We start from the raw sequence: 6,000 nt of genomic DNA, 5'->3' as shown, positions 1-6,000 counted from the left end.
CCTGAATAAGCCAACCAAGGGCATCAATTGCTATCGCAAATAGCAATGGTGCTAGAGGACATCCTTGTCTGATAGATCTATTTAAAGCAAAGTGGGGAGAAGCTTTACCGTTTATTTCTATCTTTCCTCTGGAGCACTAGATTGAGCCCCATTTGGTAATTTTTGTGCTGCTTACAATTACAATTGTAGCATCCAATGTGCTGGGTTGTGGTTTCCTACCATGAAAGCCCACATCCATAGATAATTATTTTACAAACTAGACCTATACCTAATCTTTAGGTATTGTTGGGGTAGGGCATTTATTCATAAGACTTTTCACCCTATTTGCATAGTGTTATTGACTCATAGGGTGACATTGTAATGATTCATAGGATAGCATCTCAATGTAGACCTGTTTGCATATTTCTATATTGACTCATAGGGTAGCATGGTAATGACAATAAAGGTAATGACTCATTGGGTAGCATGGTAATGACAAGAAAGATAATAACAAGAAAGGTAATGTCTATATTGACTCATAGGGTAGCATGGTAAGGACAAGAAAGGTAGTGGCAAGAAACTTCTTCTCTAACTTGGTCCACATAATCAATATTCCTAAAGGTGTTCAAGAATGTTGCCTCATAGGGTAGCCTACTAACAAGCAATAGGAATGGTAACAATGCCAAGTAAATTCCTTCCTACCTTTTTGCATAGCCAATATGCCTAAATGAATTCTAAAATTATGTATTGATTAGATGATCCCATGTAGTGAAATGACCACCAACAAATGAGGAATTCTAGTTTGCTATAATGAGCCATCAAGAGCGATGAGTAAGATCTTTACTTTCTTAAAATCAATCCCTTTACTATCAATTGCAACAACCATGCTGACTCATTTATGTGCATAAGTTTCAGTAAATCCCCTTAAAACTCTCTGTCAAATTTTGGAACTTTGGCTACGCATATTAACCAAGGGTATTGTTAAACTTTGGGATTAATTGTCGCATCTAGTGGCCAACTGGCATGTGAACTGGATGCTAGTACTTTATGGAATTGAAATGAAATAGGATTGAAATATTTATTGCCTCTAGTGTTATAGAAAACCACTTCACATGGGACTTATATCTTGAGCTCAAGTACATCCAATCCTCTCATTCATGCTCAATTGATTCTCCCACCTTGCTCATGAATCGCAATCATAACTCAATGTATAACAAGAGGGAGGAGGAGGGAGGAGGAGCGGAGGAGGAGGGAGGAGGAGAGGGTTTGCAAGGTTGGAGGAGAGGGGAGGAGGAGTTGCAAGGTTAGGACATGCTTTTGGACATGGAGTACAAGTAGCATGGACACTTGGAGATAATTCCTTGGAATACCAAAGTAGAGCTCAACACAATGCCCCAAAGAGTGTGGGCTTCATTCCATTATGGGTTATTTATACAAGTTAGAGAGCTTCTCTCTCTGGATGTAGGAATTGTAAGGCATTCTCTCTCTACACGTAGAACTTGCATCTAGAAGTTGCATGTAGGAGTTGCATGTTGCATGTTGCATGTTGCATGTACGACTTGCATGTAGGACTTGCATGTAGAGCATGCATGTAGGAGTTGCATGTAGAAACTGCATGTAGGAATCATATGTAGAACTTGCATGTAGAACATGCAAGTTGGATTCCTAAAAGGGATTATATTCCTAGCCTTATGCAAGTACAATCAGAGCTTTGCCACTACTCTACACACACATTCTGTGCTACCTAAGTCCATGTTGACACAGAGACAACATACTCCTGGATCCATTTTATTACCCATCCACGGGTTATGGCTTATTTTGATTTCAGAGTTGGGATGTCATGTGTGTAACCCAGTGGATGTTGAACTTATGGCATGCCAATCTCGTTGCTACTATAAGCTTATACGATTTCTGGTATGTAGCCAAGAAGCTTATATCCACTTGAGGAGAGGTAGATGGTTGTGAATTTGGAGGGGATCTCATTGCTAAGGCTACAACCCTGTCATCGAATCTTCTTGGGAATAGGTTTGGCAAGGGTCTCGTTGTTGCTGAGACTGGAATTTCTTGCTATCCTTCATTCATGTTGGATTGGATTACACCCGAATCATTGGACTTGTAGATCAGTTTGTATGAAAGTGTGACATTTGTACATGAGGAGACGGCTGTGATGTTTGGCAAGGGTCTCATTTTGGCTGAGGCATCTTGAGATTTGGCATAGCTTCTTGTCTTGCTTTTGAATTCATTGCATGCTTTGAGAGTATGGAATGAAAGTGTGTGGTACTATTATTGATGCAATCTAGTATGTGCCTATGCAAAATCTTGTGAGTGCACATGATTTGTCGATTAGGTAGGGACTAACTATATGCTTATTTGTGGGATTTCATAGGGCAACTAAGACTCAATCATCCCTAGGTGGAAATAGATTAGGTCTTCCTATATGTGCAAAAACGTGCATACCCCAGTGAGTGTGCATTTAACAATCTAGTGCAAACTATATGTGCAAAAATGTGCATGTGCTAGTGAGTGCACGTGCAACAATCTAGTGCTAACTATTGAAGACTTGGCATTCTAACCAAAAAGATTTGTTAATCCAATGAATCTAAGAAAACCATTAATTATAGCCTCTAAAGCTAAACTAATTAATATAATTAATCCCCTCAATAGTGAATCCAAATAAGTTCAAGCTTCTTGTTTATATTTCTTGCCTAGAAAAAGAATACCACACCATAAAGGTCCCGAGGAAGCTTTTTCCCACACCTATTAAATAGTATGGAAATGTAGCAAAACCATGTGCCATTCTGGTAGCTCGAGATTGGTGCAAAGAAAAGCATGTCAGGCTAGAGCGGGATGCAAAGGTCTTGCAATGGGCAAGACCTACCCTGAAGGGTGTGCCATTAGATTTAGATCCCTGAGATGTGGTGGGTACCCTATTGGTGGAATCTAAGACTGCCTTACAGGTCAAGGAACTTGAAGCTGCTAGAGTAGCTCAGACCAAGAGTAGACAACTCTGGTTAGAAGTTGGTAGTAGTTGCCCATCGAAGGTTTTCTTTCAATCTATGCAAAGGAAGCATACTAGAGAGAGAATTAACCGAGTGCTTGATAAGCAAGGTAACTTGGTATAACTGAATTTTGGCATGTATTTGAGATCATTTGTCTAGAACTAACCTCAATTATGGGTGATGCCGGGAAGTGATGAGAAATGGCAAGAGAGCCTGCTAGGAATGCAGGAGGATGTCCAGACTCGAGAGTCGGACTATTAAAGGAGCCTACTAGGCGGCCCTTTCTCAGAGGAGGAGCTATGGGATGCAATTTCAACAATGGAGAAGGAGAAGTCTCTAGGTCTGGATGGTTTCACTGCTATGGAGTTTTTCATTGATTTATGGGGACTATTAAAAGGGGACCTTGTGGAGATGGCTAATGTAGCAGTGTTGAGGGGTCAGTTATCCAAGGATGTGAAAGCTGGGTTGGAGAAGTTATTTCCAAAATGTCAAGAGAGGCTCAAAGTGGAGATTGGAGGCCTATTACTATGTTGAATACCTCATATAAGATTGTGGCCAAACCACTAGCCCTCAGAATCGGCCTTTGAATGCTAGTTTCTTAGTTTTGCAACATGTGTTGTCTGCAGCTACTACTTATATTGCCTCAGTTTGGAATATAAGGAGGTCTCACTAGCAAGAGATAGAAAGGATGTTTAAAGCTTCCTTATGGCCAAAGGAGGGTAGACAAAGAAGAGTTCATTATATTCCTTGGGAAGTAATGAAGGCTCTCAAACTACAAGGTGGGTTGGGGCTTCCTGATGTGGAATTGAGAAATATGGTACTAATTTGTAGATGTTTTCCTAGGCTGTTTGTAGCTAAAGTGCCATGGGTGGAGATTACTAGATGGTTCATTGGGCAGGGGAGTGGAAGGGTGGTCGATTTATGGAAATTTCTCTCCTAGTATCACAAGATCTGCTCTCTTTACCCGTTGAAAATGCATGGTTTGAACTTGATAGCATGGATGGTTTTTGGCAGGAAGCAATGCTATGCTGCTCTAACTTGGAAGGGAAGAAAGGGTCTAAGGGGGGTGCTAGTCTAGCCGAGAACATCTGATGGGGGAAGGCTATGAAGGATGAGAATTGACCTTTGGCTTTGCTACATCTCATGAGAGGACAAGAGGGTTGCACAGGAAGGGTATCCAGACATGGAGTCATATTTGGGATCCTAGGATAGCAAACTAGATCTCATTGGTGGAGGAGGTGAGAATGAAGTTTGGGTTAAATCTTTGAGAGCTCCAACTGATGTCTAGAGTTTATAGTCTATTGCTTGAGGAGTGGTCCTCAAATAGAAGCAGTAATAAAAGTTGGATGATGATACAATGGGTGCTAGGTCATACACCTATCAGTAAATTCTCAGCTACAGTAGTGTACAAGGAATTGTTTTTCATGCCTAGAACTATTGAGGAGTTGAATAAAAGGTAGAGATTAAGGAGGGGATACAAGTTGTGGGCTTCCCGGTGGAGGGGGGTGTGGAAGGACTGCAAAATTGGGAGAGCAAATTTCTTGTTATGGAAGTCTATGCAGCTGTGGCTCCTTGTGAGAGCTAAGTTGGCTCAGTGGGTGGAAGTTAACCCATTATACCTCGTCTATGGTAGGGCAGTGGAATCGATGAAGCACCTGTTCTAGATGTGTATCGAACCAAAGGGTGTCTAGTCAAAGATAGAGGCTATTGTAAGGAGGTCGAGGTTGATGCTTTGCTTCTATATTCGAGCAAGGTGGAGGCTAATACTTCTTGGAGATATGGTGGGCACTAGGTCTTCTGTCAATGCTAGCTTCTTGCTGGTCATATATTCGAGCGGTTGTAGGGCTTGCAATTTCGAATGTTAGGAATAAGTGGGTGTTTAGAGATCATGAAGGTTGTTCGCTACTGCAACAAGGGTTATTGGCTAGAGCTACTATTCATTTGATGGATTTTGGAGAGTTTTTGGTCAAGTATGAAGATCTGGTGGCATCTCATCTGAAGGATCTGGATCTATCCATGTTTTTTGCATAAAATTTGCATATGTGCGTAGAGCCTAGGTTGTATACCTTGGTTGTGTCCATTTTTTATTGGGGTCTGTTGACCCCCCTTGTTTTTGTTTTTTAAATAAACACCTGCCCTTTTTTTAATTAAAAACTTAGTTTAATAAATTCACTCCATTCCTTCCATCCACTCTTCATTCCATTTTGTCCTATTTACCTTCTCTTCTTCTATTCCATGTTGTCCTCCTGTCCCTTCCCTCTTCTTTTCTCTCCCTATCTCTATTTCTCTATAGCTACTCTTACTTTCACTCCCTTTCCCTTAAATATTTTGGCTCTTCATCTCTTTCCACCCTCGTTCTCCTCTTACTCTCACCTTTCCATTGTTCTTTCTCTCTCCTCTTTCTAGTCTTTTGCTCTCCTCTTGCTATCTCACCGTTCCATTGTTTTTTCTCTTTTCTTCTCTCCCCTTACTTCTCTTTCACTCTCCTCTTGTTATCTCACCCTTCCATTGTTTTTCTTCTCTCCTCTTACTTCTCTTTCACTGTTGTTTTTCATAACTTGGTATCACAGTCACATTTTGCAAAGCAAATCAGAATTTTAGGTGTGTTTCTTAGCTCCAGCACTCACTTTTTCAAGGAATAGATTATTTCTTATTTGATCAAGACTTATCATATCTATTGTTTTCATGGAATACATAGGATTGAGAGTATGCTTGGTTTACTATATGGATTGCAAGCATATTTTATCAAAAAAAGAATCAAGATATTAGTCTCAAGATCACCTACATAGCCAATACAAGTAGGCACAAGAACTCATATGCTAGAGAAGCAAACAAGAATATCCACAAGGCCATCGACATAATAAGCATAATTGGCATAGAAACTTGAAGCCTAGAGAATGAGTAGGGGTCAGGGGTCCAAACTCTTATGAAATTTGCAACTTCTAGGAAAAGAGCAGGTCCCTCTACAAGAATGCGTAAAAGGCGTTGAGCATCATCATTAGTAGTAGTAGAATGCTACTTA

This window comes from Dipteris shenzhenensis, chromosome 14 (genome assembly GCF_047967505.1).
Source record: "Dipteris shenzhenensis isolate YYH24624 ecotype China chromosome 14, Dip_SZ_1.0, whole genome shotgun sequence".
NCBI classification, from domain to species: Eukaryota; Viridiplantae; Streptophyta; class Polypodiopsida; order Gleicheniales; family Dipteridaceae; genus Dipteris; species Dipteris shenzhenensis.
The sequence above is the reverse complement of the archived record's forward strand: the minus strand, read 5'-3'. Positions refer to the sequence as shown.